We start from the raw sequence: 25,238 nt of genomic DNA on the forward strand, positions 1-25,238 counted from the left end.
TTAACTTATCTTCTTTCGGGCGGCGTCCACGTCTTCAAAAATCTCCTTCATTTAAGCGTGAAAAATCTGCTCCGAAATCTTGCAATAGGCCAGGGATCACTAATTTATACCAATTAAAATCATCTTGATACTGTATGCAATTTAATTCACTTTGGTGCGTCCATCCACCGAATTTCTTAATGACTTCCACAATGTCTACACATTACAATCAGATCAAGATTAGCCATTAAGTTTTTACGTCAGCATCCGATCACCCCTGCCTTAAGCTACCGCTATCAAGAGACAATTGAAACGGAATAAAAAACAAAAAAGAGTTAACAATTTTAGTATTTTCTCTCTGCCGTCGAGCGCTCATACCGCTGCGACGGGATATTTTTATCTGAGGGAACGAATGTAGCGCGGCGAAATTCAAAGTCCCGCTACAGCAGCAACAGGCAGCCAAAAAATGTCTTTAAGGTCAAGAAGAGCAGCAATGCAGGAAAAGGACTTTCTGTGGTGTTGTCGCAGAACAATGAGAGTGCCCTCCCAAAATCAAACTGCAAAAACACCACCTACTAGGAACACAAAGCAGCCAAATCACCAGAAGGATTTTTTATTAGCAAGAGGAAGCAAGAAACACGTAAGCAGAAGGCTACAGCACCGGTGTCCGAGTTACCTGCACTCACATCAAATGACAAGGACTCAAATATCGCACAAAAAAAAACAGTGAACAAGGAAAATTGCAAGATAAACAGTCAATCGTGGTTAAATACATCTGCTAATAGGTATACTAACGTGTTAAAACTCTTACACCACAATGTTCAATCTCCAGAAAATAAGTTATTTCTGTTTGAATTAGTAAATCTTGAACTAAAAATTCATATTCTATGTGTAACTGAACACTCGTTAGACAAAGACCAGATTATGTCAACTATGATTCCGGGTTACAAGCTTGCCAGTTATTATTGTAGAAGCAATAGTAAATGTGGTGGAGCAGCTATTTCTGTAAAAGATTATTTAAAATTTACTGCAGTAGAAAGTTATCAGAGCTTGGCAAGAGACAAAGCCTTTGAGCTGTGTGTTGTGGATTTGACAGATGTTAATATTTTGGTTGTAACACTATATAGGTCTGGGGACTGGGAAATTTTCATTAAAAATTTTGAAAGGCTGCTAAATTTTATAAAGAGTGAGAGAATGAAAGTGGTTATTTGTGGAGATGTAACTGTAGACGTTTTACAAGATTCAAATTATAGAAATGAAATGTTAAATATAGTCAATAGTTTTGGTTTTAAACACACAGTCAATTCCCCAACTAGAATTACTGCCGATAGTAAAACTGCAGTTGACCAAGTTTTTATAAGACTATGTGACCTAAATTATAGCACTAATGTTATAAATATGGGTTACAGTGACGATGAAGCTCGTCTCCTGTCTATTGAACTGAAGTCAGACACTAAGTGTGGACTAAAAGCTAAAATAGTGGAACAAAGAGACTTCAGTGATGACAACATTAGAGTGTTTAATTTTATGCTGTCAGGGGAAACATGGGACGATGTCTTTAGTAAAACTGAAGTAAATAGCATCATGTTCGACAGTTTCCATAATATATACCCTCACTACTTTCATATAGCGTTTCCAGTGAAAAAAAGGAGGATTAAGATAGTAAAAAATAAATGTTGGCTAACGAAAGGCATTATAACTTCCAGTAGAAAGAAAAAAATACTTCACTGTCTTATTAAGCACAGAAATACTACTCCAGAATTCAGAAATTATGTGAAAAAATACAACCAAATATCCAGCAAGGTAATAAAAGAAGCCAAAAAACGAAAAAAATGATGAGTACTTCTCAAATGCAAACAATAAAATGAAAGCTGTATGGAAGGTTATTAGAGCAGAAACTGGTACAGAACAGTCAACTTTACAAAATATCTCTCCTCCAATTGAAAATAACACACACTCAGATCCAAAACAGGTAGCTGTAAAGTTAAACATGTACTTTACTAATATAGCAAAGCAGTTAATCGAAAATCAGTATGACGATGGACCTGCGTGCCTACCAAATTATTTAAATGCTAGTGTTAAGTCTATGTTCCTTCAAACAGTCACGGAAACAGAGGTGAAACAAATAATAAGGTCACTCAAAATCAAATATTCATGTGGACTGGATGGTGTGCCAGACTATGTCTTTTAAAAGTAATCTGATAAGGTATTAAAACCTCTAATATATATATCCCCCCCCATGAACCATGGACCTTGCCGTTGGTGGGGAGGCTTGCGTGCCTCAGCGATACAGATAGCCGTACCGTAGGTGCAACCACAACGGAGGGGTATCTGCTGAGAGGCCAGACAAACGTGTGGTTCCTGAAGAGGGGCAGCAGCCTTTTCAGTAGTTGCAAGGGCAACAGTCTGGATGATTGACTGATCTGGCCTTGTAACACTAACCAAAATGGCCTTGCTGTGCTGGTGCTGCGAACGGCTGAAGGCAAGGGGAAACTACGGCTGTAATTTTTCCCGAGGGCATGCAGCTTTACTGTATGATTAAATGATGATGGCGTCCTCTTGGGTAAAATATTCCGGAGGTAAAATAGTCCCCCATTCGGATCTCCGGGCGGGGACTACGCAAGAGGACATCGTTATCAGGAGAAAGAAAACTGGCGTTCTACGGATCGGAGCGTGGAATGTCAGATCCCTTAATCGGGCAGGTAGGTTAGAAAATTTGAAAAGGGAAATGGATAGGTTAAAGTTAGATATAGTGGGAATTAGCGAAGTTCGGTGGCAGGAGGAACAAGACTTTTGGTCAGGTGACTACAGGGTTATAAACACAAAGTCAAATAGGGGTAATGCAGGAGTAGGTTTAATAATGAATAGGAAAATAGGAATGCGGGTAAGCTACTACATAGTGAACGCATTATTGTGGCCAAGATAGATACGAAGCCCACACCTACTACAGTAGTACAAGTTTATATGCCAACTAGCTCTGCAGATGACGAAGAAATTGAAGAAATGTATGATGAAATAAAAGAAATTATTCAGATAGTGAAGGGAGACGAAAATTTAATAGTCATGGGTGACTGGAATTCGAGTGTAGGAAAAGGGAGAGAAGGAAACGTAGTAGGTGAATATGGATTGGGGGGAAGGAATGAAAGAGGAAGCCGCCTGGTAGAATTTTGCATGAAGGTCTCTACAATGCAATTTTTGTAAGGTGTGGTTGGTCAAACCACGTCATATGTTGTAGATGAAAATGTATTGCAATTGTGCGCATCACATATCGTGGAACAATGCGAGGGTGTTTCTCACTGTCTATGAATGCGCGAAAGATCTTGAAAAGTCATAACTGCTAATCGTAGTGCTCCCTAACTTCCTTTTTCGCACAAATCGGAGGCTCAGTATACTCGCTTAGTATTGGAAACTCTGCCGAGTAGGCCAGATTTTCACTCTCCTAATTATTTCATTCCCTGTCCATGCAGTCGATAATCATTATCTTCAGTTCCCACAAATGAAAAAAGTCATTGTTAGGTTCAATGAATTTTATCTGTTTGCTGCTTGTGTGTAACTCTAGAGTTGTTCTATTTGATCTGAATCACATTTTGATGTGTAATTGATTTGGGAAACAGTTCTAAGAATCAACATCCTTTAATTGGTCTTATGATAAGTTAATTTTCAGAATTTGGTACGTTGCGGGACCAGGTCTGGAGAAGACGGCACGAGGTGTAATGGCGGAAAAGACACTTGGCCGACTGCACGTAGTGTACCGGAGAGGCGCGAGAGGGCAGGAGTTGCCGGCCACAGTACCAACTGCCGCAGACAGATGGCAGGTCGAGTCGCTGCCTGCAAAAGTTTCACATCCGCACACTGCACAGGTTACAGCTGACTGCAGTTCGTGACATGTTCGTTTAAAGTAGGAGATATTGGGCTTTCTCGTCTTGAATAAACTAACAATGCTGTGCTTTTGGTTGTACCTTCGAAGAGAAGAAGAGAGGGACGCAGGAAGAAGAAGAATAATACGGCTGATGAACATCTGCAGAGCATACTGGCAGATTACAAAAGCAACTGCTTTGTGTAAAGTAAGTGCAATTTTCGCGCATTAACGTGGATTAGAAAATTTAAGATTCCGCACCGAGTATATCACGTAGTAGAGACCTGCAGTATTTTAACTTGTTAAAGTTCTTGACATAACTAGTAGTAGATTGTTGAGGTTAAATTCAGATGTACAGTATCGGTGCTTTCACAGGTGTACACTTGGAAAAACAGAAAAAAAATGTCATAACTGAGGCCCAAGACGGTTACGTTTCAGTTTGTGGTGTGCAAATCCTGAAGGACGTTTACCTATTTCTTTTTATTTTATTTTTTATTATTTTTTTTTTAAACTGTGTTCAGTGCATTATCACGGGAGTGACGAATTGAAACGAACAGGAAAAATGTAAAACGAAAGCAAACGGAATGAGAGCAGCATAATTAATTTCTCGTTATTTTACAACTGTTTGTGTAAGATGTTACTCCAGTAAACGATCTCAAGTGCAAATAGAACTTCAACATGTGTGTGAAATATTGCTAAAAATTAAACATAACAGAAATAACATACCAAGAAATGAATGTTACTTAAGAGGGGCAGCTAAGTTTTTAAATTAAAAATTAAATTGCGTTCGAGCAATACTGTAAGTGGAACGCCACAGATGAGAAGGTATTATTGTGTGTCAGCCGAACGTATGCAGATTGTGTGTTACTATCAGTAATATTCGTAAAGTTTTATTTTTTTGCAGATGAACAACGTTTTCATTGCTAAATATAATTGTAATGGACAGTTACAAAATTTTTGCACCTTTAATACACGGCTGACGTAATGAGATTAGATGATAATTGTTTCAGTGATTAATCAAACCGCTTTACTCCAGAGCCATTTTAAACCATAGGAACTAATGAATTTGTGACAGTTAAACCAGCGCTGCAGAAAACTCTTTTTGCCATAGTAAAACACTAATCGTACGCAAGGCCATTGCTGAGAGGAAGATGTTTTTGAAACATGCCCGTAGGAGACAGGTAGCATGGAAAAATTTGTTTTATATCTTCAGTATCTGCCACATTGTATTAAGTAACACTTTAAATAAAAATAAGTTTTTATTGTACTGTATTTTTTTAAAGGGGGCAAGAAGTATAAATAATTTCATCCAGTCCCATACAGATAGCCATGAAAAATAGTAATTGTGAAACTTTGATAGCTATAGAAACGCTTGCAATACTTCAAAAAATGAGAAACGTGGTGTACATCCAGTAGATAATTGATGCATGAATAGTTCCCCTCTTTGCTATTAACTTAAGCAAGCAATTATTCCATAATATACTAGTCTGCAGAAATACGCTAAAGATGTCTGCATTATTAATTTGTCAGAATATGTATATATCTGCAAATATTTTAGACACTCATTAAAATCCAGTGGTTTTGCTGAATAAGAACTTATACTGTCATAGGCTTCAAATAAATTTCCCATTTCCATTAACAATTTCTTGCACATCACTTGTTCAGCCTGAGCTGTGTCAATAAATATTTTGATTCGGGGTCCTCTTGTCTCCCTGCTCACAAGTTGCTAAATTCACTACCAGAATCAGATTCAAACACCCAAATAATGGTTCTAGCCTTTTTTACCTGTCAGAATCTTCTAAGAAAAGTTCATTAAAATCCTCACAAACTAATGACTGATTCAACTTGTTTGGCAGAAAGCTCAACAATTCGTCGAGATTTCTCCTAAATCACTGATAGTCTCCTAGACCCCTGAGGAGTGTTATAATTAGAAGTGTATATTTTTGCTTTTGTGTTAACATCTTTCCCTTTTCCAAGTAAACTGTACACACACATGATGCTAGCCTGTAATCCCTTATATTTTAAGCCGGCCGCGGTGGTCTCGCGGTTCTAGGCGCGCAGTCCGGAACCGTGCGACTGCTACGGTCGCAGGTTCGAATCCTGCCTCGGGCATGGATGTGTGTGATGTCCTTAGGTTAGTTAGGTTTAAGTAGTTCTAAGTTCTAGGGGACTGATAACCACAGCAGTTGAGTCCCATAGTGCTCAGAGCCATTTGAACCTTATATTTAATTTCTGCATCACTGAGAGTACATGGTACTGAGAGAGGCAAAAAAGACACACCCGAAATACATACACCTTCCTGACATAAAAGAAGCTCATCTTCCTATTCATTCAGCATCCTAATGTTTTGACGGAACAAACTAATTTATATTTTCTGGTAACTATTCCATATTTGATGGTTCTACGCAGTTGTAATTCCTATCAAAGCTGTCTGTCTGTAATCTGATTCTAGCCAAAAGATGTGTTGCCTTACGCATCCTGCCAGATGCTCATCTAGTACCTCTCCCTAGCCACCCTATTCAGATGCAGGCGATAATCAGCATATCCACATCTGCAAGTTGGAGCGACAGTAACAGCACACGTGTGAGACATTGTTCCAACAGACAGCAGTTCACTCGGCACCCCGATTACACGGCTGACAGCTGTGTTAACTCACGGCTGGTCGTGGTGCTGCAATACTTCCACACTGTTACTGCTTGTATTTTCTCCAGACCAGCTTCCGTACTCTGCTCTAACTTGACAGTACTATTTAAGTGAAACGAGTCCAAAACTCATTCTAGACTTTGTGTTCCTTTCTCTGTGGCTTTGTGCATCTGTATGTTTTGTTACGTGAAGGACTGTAACAGTTGTTGAAATTTTCAGGCAGAATAGATGCACACAAGTTTGGTGGACCAAAGGCTGCAGTTGGACTCTTTACTGATGATTAGAAATGGAAAATAAGAGACAAACGAGGGAAGAACAAACACCTGTTTGGAATTCTATGAGGGTCAGCCAGCATGTGGGTTTTCTTGCCTTCGATCAGCCTGACTGCTTTTCGTACCTGCATTACTGCTGCTTAAATATTGTGGTCGTCACTCCTTAGACTGACTTCATCACATCTCCAATCTAGTCCGTCATGTGCGAGCTTCTTAATCTCCGAATAACTACTGCAACGTTCGTCCATTTGAACTCGCCTACAGTATTCGAGGCTTTGTCTCTCTCTAAAATTTTTACTGCCAACACATCCCAATTAACCGTTACTTTTTACCTCTCAATGTTTCATGTTAACGTGACTGCACTTATAGGCAGGGGGTGCCATAAATTTCTATCGTCCTAGATTATGTACCTGTTTATCTATCATGATCTTCTCCATTATCATTATGTATCATGATCTTTTCCATTACTGTCATTGGAGAACTTCGTGGGTCAGCAAGTGATAAACTGTTTATGATAGCGTAGAAGTTCCACGGCCATAATACATTGTTTTTATTTTATTACTTGATGTTCCAGTCTTTGTGATTAATTTTGGGATCCGCCACATTATCCATCTGGAATGATGCATCGCCACTGGTCGCAGTTGGCAAAAATAGTCACAAACGTGCAATTGGTAAAATAAAATGATAGTGTACGTGTGGGACGTTGTTCAAAAACATTTCCTCTTAATTGGTGGTTCAGTCTACCCACCTAATCTTTAGCATTCTTCTGCAGCACGACATTTAAACAGCTTCTATTCTCCTCTTGTCTATGCTGTTTATTGCTCACGATTCAGTTCCATTTAAGGCTACAGTCCAGACAAATATTTCAGGCATCAGGTTGATTTACTTGTCTTAATAGAGGTGTGCATTGTGTCAGGATTTTAGGGTAACCTGAGGCACCGTGTGTAAAGAAACAAACCACTATTTAGAAAATGGCTGTGTGGAGGCCACTAAGACTCGAACATAAATCCAAATATGTAAATAAAATAACTAAAGTGTAGTACCTCCAGTGGTCACGGTCTCCTTTCTGTGCCATATACATCACAATTAACTAGCAGTGAGTTATCTAATTGTTCAGCACCCCACATAAAGGTATTAAGTTCACAGTTGAGGACAAAGTAGGCACCATTGTAAACTTACTAGACCTGACCATTACAATAACAAGTAGTAGACATAAAATTGGAATTTATTGGAAGCCTACAACAACATTCCGCCATCCACAACTCCTCTTGTCATCCCACAGCCCCAAAATGGCAGCATTCTGGTATGTTGTCAAGAGGAACAGCAACCCAACTACAACACTCTGAAGATAAATGTAAACAAGAGATTGAAATAAACACCAGTGTAGCTGAATCCCTGAAAAACACAAATAGTTGCAAAAGAATCACAGCACACAAAACAAACATAAAATAAGACCACCTATACCGTACCATTTGTGGGTAGTATTTCATATCAGATTGCCAATGTCGTGATACGTAAAGGCATAAACATGTATTTTGTCTCGTGTAACGTGATTGGGCAGAAAATTGTACATCCTTGAACAACTGCTGATGTACAAATGTCAAAGAAAACAGACAGTCCATCCTAATTGACAACATATACCAAAGCGTTTGTCATCTCTGGTCTTAACAGCAGCCTGCACCATTAGATTTGCAATGCACATTTCCAATATCTCTCTATATATCTCTCCGTCTCTGGCAGTCTCTCTCCGTCTCTGGCAGTCTCTCTCCGTCTCTGGCAGTCTCTCTCCGTCTCTGTCACAGTCTCTGTCACAGTCTCTGTCACAGTCTCTGTCACAGTCTCTGTCACAGTCTCTGTCACAGTCTCTGTCACAGTCTCTGTCACAGTCTCTGTCACAGTCTCTGTCACAGTCTCTGTCACAGTCTCTGTCACAGTCTCTGTCACAGTCTCGTCTCTGTCACAGTCTCGTCTCTGTCACAGTCTCGTCTCTGTCACAGTCTCGTCTCTGTCACAGTCTCGTCTCTGTCACAGTCTCGTCTCTGTCACAGTCTCGTCTCTGTCACAGTCTCGTCTCTGTCACAGTCTCGTCTCTGTCACAGTCTCGTCTCTGTCACAGTCTCGTCTCTGTCACAGTCTCGTCTCTGTCACAGTCTCGTCTCTGTCACAGTCTCGTCTCTGTCACAGTCTCGTCTCTGTCACAGTCTCGTCTCTGTCACAGTCTCGTCTCTGTCACAGTCTCGTCTCTGTCACAGTCTCGTCTCTGTCACAGTCTCGTCTCTGTCACAGTCTCGTCTCTGTCACAGTCTCGTCTCTGTCACAGTCTCGTCTCTGTCACAGTCTCGTCTCTGTCACAGTCTCGTCTCTGTCACAGTCTCGTCTCTGTCACAGTCTCGTCTCTGTCACAGTCTCGTCTCTGTCACAGTCTCGTCTCTGTCACAGTCTCGTCTCTGTCACAGTCTCGTCTCTGTCACAGTCTCGTCTCTGTCACAGTCTCGTCTCTGTCACAGTCTCGTCTCTGTCACAGTCTCGTCTCTGTCACAGTCTCGTCTCTGTCACAGTCTCGTCTCTGTCACAGTCTCGTCTCTGTCACAGTCTCGTCTCTGTCACAGTCTCGTCTCTGTCACAGTCTCGTCTCTGTCACAGTCTCGTCTCTGTCACAGTCTCGTCTCTGTCACAGTCTCGTCTCTGTCACAGTCTCGTCTCTGTCACAGTCTCGTCTCTGTCACAGTCTCGTCTCTGTCACAGTCTCGTCTCTGTCACAGTCTCTGTCTCCCCCCCCCCCCCCCCCCCGTCTACCTGCCATCACCATTGGTCCACATGCATCCTTCCTCAAAAACAGTCCACTGTGACGCAGATGGCTTCGATGCCCCACCTCCTGCTCACTTTCATTTTTGCGATTGACGGTGGTGGACCCCGGGATCCCAGTGGGGCAGTTGTGTGGAAGCAGAGTCGAAATCCTGACACGCAGATCCAAAGAGCCCACTGAATTCGCCACAATTCTGGCCCTATATTCCTCATTCGCATCTTTTCTGAAGACCCCTCAACCGTAGATCGCCACCTTCAGAATGCGGTGCTCATCTGTTACCAGAACACAAAGTAGAGCCTTCCTGATACCTAGTCAGAGACTGTCATTACTACAGATTCATCATCTACAATGATCATTTAACTCCCAACTGCGAAAACCCTCCTACGTGTTCCCACTTGCCCTATTGGTTGGGGAATTGTAGGACGCCCCTAGGTAGGTCAGGGGTGCTCTACACAAAGGAAGCGGCTACTCGGGTAGCAGAGTACTTGTGGCGTGCACAGGGGGGTTTTTTAGGCTAGGCAGCAGTGCGAGGTGTCCTGATGAACACTCACCAGTCGACGTGCGGGCAGGGAAATCGGGACGCGCTCACTTTAAATACACTCCAGCTATCAAGATATTAGCAGTAAATTTTCAGAGTGTTCGGAATAAAGTTCCCAAATTTACTGCCCTCCAGGAAGCGTGTGGTGCGCAAATTATTCTCGGGACTGAGAGCTGGCTGAACCCTGAGATAGGAAGTTCTGAAATATTTAGTGAGGGTCGGAATGTGTATCAGAAAGACAGATTAGACACCGTAGGAGGTGGTGTCTTCATTGCAGTTGACAAAAATATTGTGTCTACTGAGGTCAAAGTAGAGTGTGATTGTGAAGTTATTTGCACACGTTTAACAGAGCAAGGGGAAATAAAGTTAATTGTTGGGTGTTATTACCGGCCACGAGGTTCCAGCGTGACAGTTCTAGAATCATTCAGAGAGAGTCTACACTCTGTATCGCAGAAGTACGTGGATCGTGCTATATTAGTCGGAGGTGACTTCAACCTATCTAGTATAGACTGGGATGTCTATAGATTCATTACAGGTGGTACAGACAAGCTGTGGTGTGAATTACTTTGGAACACATTATCCGAAAACTGTCTTGAGCAGCTAAATCGACAGCCAGTGCGTAATGGAAATATTTTAGATCTGGCAGCCACGAACAGAACAGACGTCGATGGTGTCAGTGTTGTGACAGGGATTAGTGATCGTGATGTTGTCATTACGACTATGGTTACGAAAGTTAAAAAGTCGGTCATGAAGGGTAGGAGAGTGTTCTTACTAGAAAGTGCGGATAAGCAGTTGTTAGCATCCCACTTAGTAAATGAATCGACTTCATTTACTTCCGGTACGATGGACGTGGAAGAATTATGGGCAAATTTTAAACACATTGTACATCACACATTGGACAAATATGTGCGGAAAAAGTGGGTTACGGGCGGAAAAGACCCACCTTGGTTTAACAGTGCAATTGGGAGAATGCTCAGGAAGCAAAGACAGTTGCACTCGCGGTACAAGAAAGATCGGGAGAATGATGACAGGCAAAAGTTAGTGGAGATTCGTGTTGCTGTAAAAAGAGCGATGCGCAAAGCATACAACCACTACCACCGTCGTACCTTAGCAAAAGATCTTGCTGAAAACCCAAGGAAATTCTGGTCTTATGTAAAATCGGTAAGCGGCTCTAAGGCTTCCGTCCAGTCACTCACTGATCAGTCTGGCCTGGCAACGGAAGACAGCAAAATGAAAGCTGAAATTTTAAATTTAGCATTTGAGAAATCTTTCACGCAGGAGGATCGTACAAACATACCGCCGTTTGAGTCTCGTACAGATTCCCGTATGGAAGACATAGTGATAGACATCCCTGGGGTTGTCAAGCAGCTGAATGAATGGGTTGAAAATAAATAAATCGCCAGGTCCTGATGGGATTCCAATTAACAGTAACAACAGTTCGTTGTTGGTGGCTACAGAGATGACAACTGAATTTTATGCAGTAACACTGTGTAATGATGTTGCTCATGTATAATACACTTTACTAAATGTAGGAAATTCGTTTTGAGCTCTACAGTAATCACCAATCAATTCAGACCTTCTTCTGTGGAGCTGTAATAAGAATGTGGCTGTGAAATGTGAACCAGCTACACATCCCTCTAAGAGTCAAGCGGCAACTAACAAATTAACTGAACTGCCTTTCAAAATCTGCACTGAAAGCCAGAGCAGTGGTGCATGTACACACAAAGCACACAACTGTGTTTTATTTCACTTGTGCATTCCTAAAATCTGGTTCCCGTAGAGTTATTCAGATCTACAAATAATGCAGCGTTTCTGGACACGTGTGGCATACAGCACTTCACCGTGCACTAATACAAGAGAGTATAACCTGATAGTTGTGCCCATAAATGTACGCCATGTCACACAGTCTTCTGGCGGGCCACATATGTTGTGATTTGGTAGTACAGAGGTGGTGTTGTTGTGATCTTCAGTCCAAAGACTGGTTCGATGCAACTCTCCGTGCTACTCCATCCTGTGCAAACCTTTTCATCTCAGAGTAACTGCTGCAACCGACATCCTCCTGCATTCATCTCTTGGTCTCAATCTACAATTTTTACCCTCCACGCTTCCCTCCAGTACTAAGTAGGTGATCGTCGATCCCTCAGAATGTTCCTACCGACTTACTTCTTCTAGCCAAGTTGTGCCACAATGCTACAGCCCTGTCTCACTCCCTTCTCAATCACTGCTGCCCTTTCATGCCCCTCGACTCCTATAACTGCCATCTGGTTTCTGTACAAATTGTAAATAGCCTTTCGCTCCCTGTATTTATCACGAGAATTTGAAAGAGCTTGTTCCAGTCAACATTGTCAAAAGCTCTCTGTGCCTACAAATGTTGTAAATGTAGGTTTACCGTTCCTTAACCTAGCTTCTAAGGTAAGTAGTGGGGTCAGAATTGGCTCGCGTGTTCCTACATTTGAACAGAACCCAAACTGATCTTCTACAAGTTTTTTCATTTGTCGGTTTTGCAATGGTGACTTATTAAAACGATAGTTTGGTGGTTCACACACCTGTCAGCACCTCCTTTCTATGGATATGGAGTTGTTATATTCTTCTTGAAGTCCGAGGATACTTCGCCTGTCTCATACGTCTTGCTCGCCAGATGGTAGAGTTTTGTCAGGGCTGGCTCTCCCAAGGGTATCAGTAGCTCTAACGGAATGATGTCTACTTGCGGTGCCTTGTTTCTACTTAGGTGTTTCAGTGCTCCCACCAATTCTTCACACAGTGTCATATCTCCTACCTCATCTTCATCTACGTCCTCTTCCATTTCCATAATAATGTCCCCGAGTACATCGCCCTTGTATAGACCCTCTATATACTCCTTCCACCTTTCTGTTTTCCTTTCTTTGCTTAGAACTGGGTTTCCATCTGAGATCTTGATATTCATACAAGTGGTTCTCCTTTCACCAAAGGTCTCTAATTTTCCTGTAGGCAGTATCTATCTTACCCCTAGTGAGATAAGCCTCTACATCCTTACATTTGTCCTCTAGCCATCCCTGCTTAGCCATTTTGCACTTCCTGTCGATCTCATTTTTGAGACGTTTGTATTCCTTTTTGCCTGCTTCATTTACTGAATTTTTATATTTTCTCCTTTTATCAATTAAATTCAATATTTCGTCTGTTACCCAAGGATTTCTATTAGCCCTCGTCTTTTTACCTGCTTGATCGTCTGCTGCCTTCACTACTTCATCCCTCAGAGCTACCCATTCTTCTTCTACTGTATTTCTTTCCCCCATTCCTCCCATTTGTTCCCTTATGCTCTACCCGAAACTCTGTACAACCTCTGGTTTAGTCAGTTTATCTAGGTCCCATCTCCTTAAATTCCCACCTTTTTGCAGTTTCTTCATTTTTAATATATAGTCCATAACCAGTAAATTGTGTACAGAGTCCACATCTGCCCCTGGAATATGTCATAGAACTTAAAACCTGTTTCCCAAATCTGTCTTACCACCATACAGGGTGTTACAAAAACGTTCCTCACACACAAATAAAGAAAATATGTTATGTGGACATGTGTCCGGAAACGCTTACTTTCCATGTTAGAGCTCATTTTATTACTTCTCTTCAAATCACATTAATCGTGGAATGGAAACACACAGCAACAGAACGTACCAGCGTGACTTCAAACACTTTGTCACAGGAAATGTTCAAAATGTCCTCCGTTAGCGAGGATACACACATCCACCCTCCGTCGCACGGAATCCCTGATGCGCTGATGCAGCCCTGGAGAATGGCGTATTGTATCACAGCCGTCCACAATACGAGCGCAAAGAGTCTACATTTGGTACCGGGGTTGCGTATACAAGAGCTTTCAAATGCCCCCATAAATGAAAGTCGAGAGGGTTGAGGTCAGTAGAGCGAGCAGGCCACGGAATTGGTCCGCCTCTACCAATCCATCTGTCGTCGAGAAGCGTACGAACACTTGGACTGAAATGTGCAGGAGCTCCATCGTGCACGAACCACATGTTGTGTCGTACTTGTAAAGGCACATGTTCTAGCAGCACAGGGAGAGTATCCCGTATGAAATCATAACTGCTCCATTGAGCGTAGGTGGAAGAACGTGGGGCCCAATCGAGACATCACCGACAATGCCTGCCCAAACGTTCACAGAAAATCTGTGTTGATGACGTGATTGCACAATTGCGTGCGGATTCTCGTCAGCCCGTACCTGTTGACTGTGAAAATTTACAATTTGATGACGTCGGAATGATGCCAAACCCGTAAAGAGAACATTTGCACTGAAATGAGGATTGACACATTGTCGGATGAACCATTCGCAGAAGTGTACCCGTGGAGGGCAATCAGCTGCCGATAGTGCCTGCACACGCTGTACACGGTACGGAAACAACTGGTTCTCCCGTAGCACTGTCCGTACAGTGACGTGGTCAACGTTACCTTGTACAGCAGCAACTTCTCTGACGCTGACATTAGGGTTATCATCAACTGCACGAAGAATTGCCTCGTCCGTTGCAGGTGTCCTCGTCGTTTTAGGTCTTCCCCAGTCGCGAATCGTAGGCTGGAATGTTGCGTGCTCCCTAAGACGCCGATCGATTGCTTCGAACGTCTTCCTGTCGGGACACCTTCGTTCTGGAAATTTGTCTCGATACAAACGTACCGTGCCACGGCTATTGCCCCGTGCTAATCCGTACATCAAATGGGCATCTGCCAACTCCGCATTTGTAAACGTTGCACTGACTGCAAAACCACGTTCGTGATGAACACTAACCTGTTGATGCTACGTACTGATGTGCTCGATGCTAGTACTGTAGAGCAATGAGTCGCATGTCAACACAAGCACCGAAGTCAACATTACCTTCCTTCGTTTGGGCCAACTGGTGGTGAATCGAGGAATTACAGTGCATACTGACGAAACTAAAATGAGCTCTAACATGGAAATTAAGCGTTTCCGGGCACATGTCCATATAAAATCTTTTCTTTATTTGTGTGTGAGGAATGTTTCCTGAAAGTTTGGTCGTACCTTTTTGTAATGCCCTGTATAATCAATCTGAAATCTCTTGGTGTCTCCAGGTCTCTTCCACAGATACAACCTTCTTTCATGATTCTTAAACCTCCATATTCACCTACTACTTTTCCTTCTCCTCCTCTTCCTACTACTGAATTCCAGTCCCCAATGAGTATTACATTTTTTTCTCCCTTAACTATGTGAATAATTTCTTTTATCTCATTATATATTTCTTCAATGCATCATGTGCAGAGCTAGTTTGCATATTAACCTGTACTACTGTGCAAAAGCTTTCACCCTGCTGTTTGTAGTAGCTTATCCGCATTCCTAATTTTCATTCATTATTAAAGCTACCCCTGCATTACCCCTATCTGATTCTGTATTTATGACCCTGTATTCACCTGACCAGAAGTTCAGTTTCTCCTGCCAATCAACTAACTAGTTCCCATTATATCTAACGTTAACCTATCCGTTTCCATTTTTAATTTTCCAACCTATCTGCCCAGTTAAGGGGTCTGACATTCAACGCTCCAATCCATAAAACCCCTGTTCTGTTTCTCCTGATAATGATGTTCTCCTGAGCAGTCCCTGATCGGAAATCCAATTCAGGAAGTATTATACCTCTGTAGTGTTTTACCCGAGAGGATGTCATCATTATTTAACCGTACAGCAAAGCTGTATGCCCCCAGGAAAACTTATGGCTGTAGTTTCCCCTTGCTTTCAGCTGTTTGCAGTACAAGCACAGAAAGACCATTTTGCGTGATGTTACAAGGCCAGTTCAGTCAATTGCCCAGACTGTTGCCCATTGCAACTACTGAAAAGGCTACTGCTCTTCTTCAGGAACCACACGTTTGTCTGACCTCTCAACAGATACCCCTCTGTTGTGGCTGCACCTACAGTATGGTTATCTGCATCTGTATCATGCAAGCCTTCCCATTAACGTCAAGGTCAAAGGTTGGGGGGAGGGAGGGGGGGGGGTAGTAGTGCAGAGCTACATAATTACAATAGCTGACAGGAGTCATTTTGAACACAGTCGAGGGTCATGTGAAAACACTCACATTCAGTTCTCTCAGGAAGTAATAAGGGTTTAGTTTATTTCCAAGACAGCAATCAAATTTTGTTTAAATAGTGTGCATACGGGTAACACACACAGTTTATTGATGTGCTACAGTGGTCTTGCTCTATGCCTTCTAATTGATTTCACAAACTGATGCCAGATATTTTATGAAACTGCCCACACTACCATTCTCATTTTGTTTCAAGGTATCTGCGCAAGTAGTTGCGCTGCACGAAAATAGCGATCTTCAGTCTCCTTAGATTTTGTTGGTGTGGATTGGTGTAGCAATTCCTCCTGATTCCACGTCGCTTGTGGTGGCCATAGCTGTTCCATTATTCAGTCTGATTCACCCAGAAGCCTCCATGTCATTTCCCTCCTGCAGCACTATTGGTGGAAACTGCTACAGCATCACTTTCTTGTCACGAGGTTGCATCTCTCTCAAATGTACAAAATAATGATTGGATCAAAAGCTCAGATTAGCAAAGGATGTTAAAGGAAGTAAGGCCTTGCACTTTGATAGGAACCATCCCGGCATTACGCTGAAGTGATTTAGAGAAATAACGGAACATCTAAAATGGGATGGCTGGACACGGGTTTGAACCACTGTCTTTCTGAATAAGATTCCATTGTGCTATCCACTGCTCCACCTCGTTCAGCATAATTTAGATATAGTAGCCTGTTTGGTGTTGTGGGTAGTGACGAAAAAAAAATTAGTTACGTAGTATCTGCACGTCACAATAAATGCACACGTAAAGTTCTGATGTCTATGGTTCTATAACTTGTAGCTGCAGCAGTAGATTTAGCAGTAGTACTAGCAGTTGCAAAAATTGCATCCCTGTAAATTGTGTTTAGCCTTAACAGCAATAAACTAAGATACTGAGATGTTTAATTGAATTGAGTAATCTGTACATTCCTGCTGCTGGTAATTATGAAAATCAGTGCTCAAACATACTGCCATCAATTAAAGATTGTATTTACTTATTAGGTCACAAAGAGACATACACAAATATGAAAACTTACCTGAGAAATACAGATACTGTGGCAACAGAAGTGAAGAGACATACAAAGTTTTCACTTTAACACACAAAGTGCTGATTCAGATAGCAAGGTTGGATGGAATTTCTGGATGAATTATATTCTTACAGAATGACACTCCCATCTTGAATTAAGGTCATGAAGTATCTCATTTATGTGTTACATACAAGCCTTGCAAAGCACTAATTCCAAAAGCTGCAAAGAATCCACAACCTGGATGGTACATAAATAACTGAAGAGTTCATGCATGCAATTAACTCGCAAAAAATGCGAGGGCAAAGCCGTTTCAGTAGGTTAAACATAGTAACTTATAAACTGGAATTATATTAAGTAATTGTTAATGAAGTTGAATACCTATTTAGATGTAAGTAATGCTCTTTTTGAAATTAAAGTTCTGATGGTAGCGTACAGCCAGCGCAAACAGTTGAAAATAATTAGCACCTAATAGCACAAGGGCAAGAATTTATTTGGAGACTGCTGTAGGATATACTATCAAGTACTGTATGTGGGTTGTTTATAATGCAAAAGGTGAACGTTGAATCTTTACAGAATCTGTTCCACATACACGTGTCGTACTATCTTCTCACTTGTGAAACTTTGATGATCTATCCGATTGCACGATTGAAGGTTTTAAACACACGTCCCCATTCTTCCACGAGGAAGTCGTTTTGTTAGCAAGTCCAAAGTAGGCAGCAGTGCAAGTCGAGATGCACTCCACTTTGCAGCGCTGGAGTCATGGCGTGTTTACCAGGGCAGTACAGCCTCGTATAAAGGGAAGTACGGCCATCGTATTCTGCTGCGTTCGCCGCCATCCACAGTTGGCTGATATCACATCGTGTAACATTAGCAGCCGTCGTGGGCCCAAGCATTGTGTGAGAAGCATGGGCAGTGTTGTGTATTTTCAAAGTTCTAAGTAGAATACTACCTCAGTGCTGTGCTTTTCGCTTTTTGTTCTGAGGCAGAAAGGGAGGTAAACTGTACAGAATTCCTTCTGAAGGTAGAGATGCAGCAAGAAGGAGAATATGACCGATGAAAACCAGCAGAGCCAACTGGCAGCCCACTCTCGCTTGTGTATGGAAAGTACAGTTTTCATTCATTAGTGCAAATAATCTTAAGGTTTAACATTCGCTGTCTAACAAACTTGCTGTATTTCGACTCGCTTAGTGATCAGATTTCGTGTGTCATTACATGTGGTTCGTCTCAAACCGGTCACATTTGTTTGTAAAAGGTACGTTGTGTGCAAGCCCGTTTTTTTTGGACAAACCATAGTGAAAGCTACACATTTCTAGTTAATCTGTAATGTACTGACTGCTATAAAGACATATTTTTGGCAACACGAAAGGTGTAATAGGTAAACACGGTATTTCGTTTCGTATTCAGTGTGTAGGCCCAATTGTTGAAGATGGGAAGTACAGTATTTGGATGTTTTAATGTATGTTGTTGGCTATGGCTATGTGTACTTCAAAGATCAATTAACAGTGCCTCATTTTCAGTAAATTTTGTGAAAATAATTGGCGTGATACTGACGTGCCTCTGTAAAATACCTGTTACTTGCATTTAATAGTGTAGGCCTACCCTTTCGACAAACGTTGAAATAAATAAAAAGAATAGCATAGTTGAATTGTATCGTCAGTCGTAACAGTACAGTATATTTATAATTAACTCTTTTAATACGGCATCTTGTATATTCAAAAGTCTCAGATACAAATACTACACTATGTGATCAAACGTATCCGGACACGTGCCTGAAAATGACTTACAAGTTCCTGGCGCCCTCCGTCAGTAATGCTGGAATTCAGTGTGGTGTTGGCCCACTCTTAGCCTCGATGACACCTTCCACTCTCGCTTGCATACGTTCGATGAGGAGCTGGAGGGTTTCTCGGGGAATGGCAGCCCATTCTTCACGGAGTGCTGCACTGAGGAGGGGTATCGACGTCGGTCTGTGACGCCTGGCACAAAGTCCGCATTCCGAAACGTGCCAAAGATGTTCCCTAGGATTCAGGTCAGGACTCTGTGCAGGCCAGTTCATTACAGGGATGTTATTGTCGTGTAACCACTCCGTCACAGGCCGTGCAATACAAACAGGTGCTCGATCGTGTTGAAAAATGCAATCACCATCCCCGAATTGCTCTTCAACAGTGGAAAGCAAGAAGGTGCTTAAAACATCAATCTAGGCCTGTGATAGTGCCACGCAAAACAGCAAGGGGTGGAAGCCCACTCCATGGAAAACACGACCACACCATATAACACCGCTGCCTCTGAATTTTGCTGTTGACACTACATATGCTGACAGATGACGTGCACCGGGCATTCGGAATACCCACACTCTGCCTTCGGATCGCCACATTGTGTACCGTGATTTGTCTCTCCACACAACGTTTCTCCGCTGTTCAATCGTCCAGTGTTTACACTCATTGCACCGTGTGCTCAACCTTGAAATCCAGTATTTACTGTCAAAAACAGTCTTGATCACAATTTATTTATTATGGTGAGTACCGATTGGTGGTAGTGATTTACCACCAGAAGGAGGTTCTTACTCATTGCTCTAAAGATGACCACAGTAGTGGTCGAAACCAGTCACCGTAATAAATAAATCGTGATCGAGACTGTTTTTGATAGTAAATATTTGTAACACATTGACCACTGTTCACTCCCGTAATGTACTTAAAAGTAACTTGAAATCAAAGTTCCCAAGTGTCATAGTACTTGCATTGGATTCTGATGCAGTTTGGAATTCCTGCGTGACGGTTTGGACAGACCCTCTTCAACTGTCGGCGGTCTCTGCCAGTCAACACAAGAGGTCGGCCTGTACGCTTTTGTGCTGTACGTGTCCTTTCACGTTTCCACTTCACCGTCACATCGGAAACAGTGGCAGTAGGTGGCAGGACTATGCACCTAATATGAAAAACTGATATTTTTGGTGGTGTCCGGATACTTTTGATCACACAGTGTAGGCAGGCGTAGACAACGTGCATCGTACAATATTTGTTGTTACACAGGAAACCTAAACCTAATGAAAATTAAACTTGAATGAAGATACATTCCCTAAAAGATGTTAGTCGTATCATGTAAAATGAAATTGTTTCAGTTAGTTTGTACATAGAATCTGAGTGTTACAATGTTTGTGTATAGCTACTGTACCTAACTCATACGTCTCTTGATTTCTTGCACTGTATGTAGTTACGAGTAGCATGTGCTGAGTTCTATTGATATTACAGATTCATATATTTTATGTTACAAAATATAGTTATAACGTATAGTCTTGAAATTTTTATATCGCTTAAATAACGAAGTTGGTAACTACATTGACTGATAGTACTGTTTGTGTTTACCAGAATCACTTTACTCCAGACCAGTTTGAACTGACAGACTTGGTGGAGTGGTAAAACGTAAACCAAATGCTGTGCCAACCATTTTTGGTGATCGTAAAGCTCCTGCCGAGAGGAAACCTGTTGGCCTACTAGAGAAACGGACTGAGGATACAGGTAACTGGAACATAACATTCACAACTTCAATTGGTATATGCATACGTCATGCTTTCACTTGCTCCTGAATTATGACACTGAAAATCTCGTGTGACTGCTAACAGCACAGATTTGGTGTTTCGATCAGTAGGACACACAGAATTTCCCTTCACAGCATTACCTTTGCAGAAAGTAGGCTTAGTTGTATCGTAGTAATTGTCGTAGGAAACACTTTTGTCAGTTGAGTACAGTAAGCATATACCTTTTTAAAGTTGTTGTAAATGTGTTGCTTAGAGTTCCTTCTTTAGAAGTTATATTTTGTACACTCATTTTAACCCTGAGTTGTGTACAGAAGAAGACTAAAACATTTCATTTACAACAGCTGTATATTTTTGAAACTGACATGTCCAGGGTCCGTTGATGGTGGGAACAAAATACTCCACCACAAGGTAATTTAGTGAACAGGACCACATCTCTCAGACACACAGTCCACTTGTATTGGTATCTGATGAAATATAAAGTAATGTAATTTCTCATACCTTTATGCTATATCGTTTCTACTGCTTGCCATTGGACACTGTATATACCGTATTTCTAATTTACAGTTAAATGTTATACACAAATGGGAAAACTGATGCTTTGATTTGTTACCACAGCTGGCTAAAGTTTCCTTAAAAGCCTGTGGTGTTTCCAATACCATTTGTGTTTTTCAGACTCTGTATACAGAGCTTTGCCTTTATTGGTAGTATGTAGCACAATAGGTGCTAAGGTGTCCAATGTTGTGGTTGGGTCTGGTCCTCATTATTTAATCTTTTATTGTAAATAATAATTACTTGCCCTTAAAGGTAATCTCCACTAAAACCCACATCAGGAAGTAACACTTGCCGCACAGCTCTTGTAATTTAAGTATTCAGTTCTCACGTGCTGCGTTATTATTGAAGTGTTGTATAGTGAAGCTCTTTTACATTCTATTGCCGTCAGGTTCCTGTGATGCCTAGCAAAGAGCCTACAGGTTTTTGGAAACACTATAGTAGCGTTTGTTGAGAATTAAATACAATTGGTCAACTACAATTGCACTGTAGGATATGACATTACTTTACCATTTCATAGTATTAAGAGCATACTGGGAATATTACCACTCAGATTGTCATAGACTTGCTTCAGTCCTTTGAAAGTAAGATTTTTGCATCTTACGAATCTTTAAATTACATACCACAGCCTACTGAGAAACAATTACTGGTTACCTAAAAACATATTACAGTATTAAATGCTTTTTATGTTTGAAGATTGTAATACTGCAAATATGTGTTCCAGAGGTTGGAGAGCCTTCGAATGTGACGAATGACGTCAGTCCTGCAGCGAACTTGGACACGACAGAAGATGAAGTCACCACCCTGAAGAACCTAGCTTCAGGCTGGAATTGAAGCTTTCAAGAGAAAACTCACCCTCTCTCAGAAAAGGGAGAGAAGAGTGTCTTTAGAAAAAGACAGCCTCTTTGCGAGTCTGCACGGTTTATTCGGTGCAGATCAGTTTGTAGTATGAGTGAAGGGGACACGTGAAGGTAGCAAATGGTCAGTGGAAAGGGCTAAAAATTCGACCACCTTGTAGTAGTAAGGGGTACAAAGTCCTGCTGGAAAATAAATTACCATTTCCTTCAGATAGAACCCCAATATGTTCGCTACAGAGCATAAAAGTTAGATCTGGTGTGCCGAGGGAGCTCGTGAGTTCCCTGAAAGTCAAGCTTGCCCTCATGTTACCAGTGGAGATGCATGCTGTTCTCCTGATGGATGAGGTTAGTATCACTCACCATTGGAATGTGGTTGAGCATTGGCTGCACCATTGATAATGATAAGACACCTCCACCAGATCTCGCCCTTGCAAAAACTATAGCTTCTAATGCATCAGTTGTTATGCTGGGTGGTATTACCTCAAGATGGAAACAAACAATAGGTTACCATTACACAGGGCCATCTTTTTCCAGTTCTCACGCCAGACATTACTATAAGCTTTATTAGGGAATCTTAGGCACTTGTACAATGTTCACTGCATTGCGTCAGTGACGGGAGGGCAGAATTTAGCTGTATGGCGAGAATTTGGAATTGTTGTCGAAAGGTTTTCAAAATTAGTTTCTGCCAGTGTCTTTGTGATGATAATTGGAAACTAATTTTCCTCACAGATACACCACACATTTTGAAAAACGAGGATTCACTTAGTCAATGGGCAATCGGTCTTCCTCTGACGAAATGTTGTCAAGGGACATGATCTGCCTTGTAATGAGGTACATATAAATCGTGTATAACAGTGGCTTGATGTAGACAGTGGTTTAAGTCTTAAACTGGCACCAAAACTGTGTGAGGGATGTCTGAGGCCAAACCATTACGAGAAAATGAAAGTTGGCTCGTCTACTGCCATAATTAACAGCCAGACTGCAGCAGCCAGTGAGTATGCTGTCAAGACAGAAAAACTGCAGAGAAATACTTTAACCACAGCACGGTTTCTAAAGCATGTTCGTAAGTGGTCTTGCCTCATGACATCCAGAGCTCCAGTTATGCCTCTGAGTCGTTCTGATCAACAAACATACAGTGAGGCTCTCTGCCATCTTTAGGACACTGTGATTATTTGGAAACTTGAAAATTGGGCTGAACAGTGCCTGGAAACCAGTTCAGTGTGGTGTAGTTTTGACAGCTGGAGGTATTTTGGAATTGCAGAACACATTCCTGAATGAGAAGAAATTAAAATTTTTGCTAATAAGTAGATTTACACAAGATACCTTGGAAAATCTGTTAGCAATGCTCCACTTCAAAAATCCAGTACCAACGCTACGAGAAGTAAAATTGTCACTGAGGGTTATTACTCTTTCTCAGTTCTTTAATACTGCCACTGATAATTATGAAAATGAAGGCAGTAGTTTGCAGGCAGAACTAGTGAAGATGGGGATGTCTGTGCTGAGGAAGTTGGTGAGCCACTTTGTAACATGGTGTGTGACGAAGAGCAGCAGTCCCAATACTATTTGTGTGGTCACACTGTCAGGCAGGTTATGAAGCGTCACGCACTTTGTTAATTTTTCGAGGAGCGCCTAATAGCGTGCAAAGAAAATCTCTGTACCTGTGTGAACGTGCTTTTACATATGAAGTCCTTCACAGATACCTCACTTATTGAGCCATCAAGTGAGGTTTTCAGTGTGTTGCAAAAGGCAGAGATGTGTTTGAGAAGCAACAAGAAGAAATTACTCTCAGGTGAATTGTTGCTCTGTGATGTAGCCACTGCCGTGCCTGCATCAGTGAAAGAGAAAGTAGTTTTCCCAGCCTGCCACAGTGTACAGGAGAAAATAATTCACAGTTTCCTGGCAACAAGAATTCATCTGGTTCCAAGGGAGGGAAATAAAAGATATCAGGGTGTAGTGACACAAGGCAGTAGAAGCAGGCCATGAGAAAGTTACTGCAGAAACTGTGATTTCCAAAATCACTCTTTAGTAAATGATTTGAAAAATTGACATTCAAACTTCATTTGGTTGCCATTTTCTCTTCAAGTGGTCTCATTATTGTTTCAATCACAGTGATTTTTATAAATTTTTGTTCTATGTTTCTTTCTGAGTATGGAGTATTTTTATTATATCGTATATTATTTGCAAGTAAACTATGTCAGTCTCCAGGTTTCAGATTGATGCATATAAAAATAAAAACTTCACCTTTCGACCTGTGTACATATTTGACTTCTGTGCTTTGCCACCAACTATGTTTCTTCCTTGTGCTTCATTTATGTCGTTTATTTTTTTCTCTGGATTTTAATAGCTTTTTATACATACAATGTACCCATATTTTATATAATATTGTAGAGAGGAAAAAAGTATACATTCACTCAGTAAGAACATTAGCTTGTACTCTATACTCTTTTCTAGCTCAGAATGAAATAGCACATATGCAAAATCTGCTGAACAATACTTTTTGAAGAATACTTGTTTCCAAACACGGTAAAAAGTAAACGTCATTACAAGTAAATGTCGTGCATATTTTGTATTGTAACTGTTATTTTTATTTATTATCAAAATTTAGCATTTTATGTTGAAGACTGGGAATATGTGAATGGAAATGCAGTCAACTGGGGAACTTTGCCCCCCATGAGACCATTTTTTGAAAATACTGCCCACAAAATATGTTACTTGTTGCAACACATGTTGTAGTTACAGTTACTGAGCATTTTTTATAGTAAAAATATAGACAAATTGACTGTTTGCTGTTATATTTTAATATTTATAAAAGTTGCTCTGCTATTCTGGCTAAGTTTATGTCAGTCTTGGACAACACATTATTTTACCTACATAAAATACTCTGGGTAATTTTAAGCCATTCCAAAAGTAAATCGGTGGTTAATAAGAAGCCTAAATAAATTGTTCTATTTCAGTAATGCAGGTTTACTTTGAAATTTAAAGATATTTATATAGACCTGTTATTAACAGTTTTTAGGCTAAGGGGTTGTAAATGTAAAAATAACACATTCGTTAAGGATATTTTTGATAACACGTGTTACAAATAATAGCGCACACATTGTCTTCAAAGTAGAACAACACTTTCAGTAATACCATATATTAA

General features: G+C 41.1%; 1 long non-coding RNA gene across 1 annotated transcript; it reads left to right on the plus strand.

Moving 5' to 3' along the window:
* The first annotated feature begins 3,802 nt into the window (after window positions 1-3,802).
* LOC124720332 lies at window positions 3,803-22,339 on the plus strand. Its single transcript, XR_007006128.1, has 3 exons — window positions 3,803-4,043; window positions 20,521-20,670; window positions 21,964-22,339. It is a non-coding gene; the product is annotated as an uncharacterized LOC124720332 (long non-coding RNA).
* The last annotated feature ends 2,899 nt before the right edge of the window (window positions 22,340-25,238 follow it).

This window comes from Schistocerca piceifrons, chromosome 11 (assembly GCF_021461385.2).
Source record: "Schistocerca piceifrons isolate TAMUIC-IGC-003096 chromosome 11, iqSchPice1.1, whole genome shotgun sequence".
NCBI classification, from domain to species: domain Eukaryota; kingdom Metazoa; phylum Arthropoda; class Insecta; order Orthoptera; family Acrididae; genus Schistocerca; species Schistocerca piceifrons.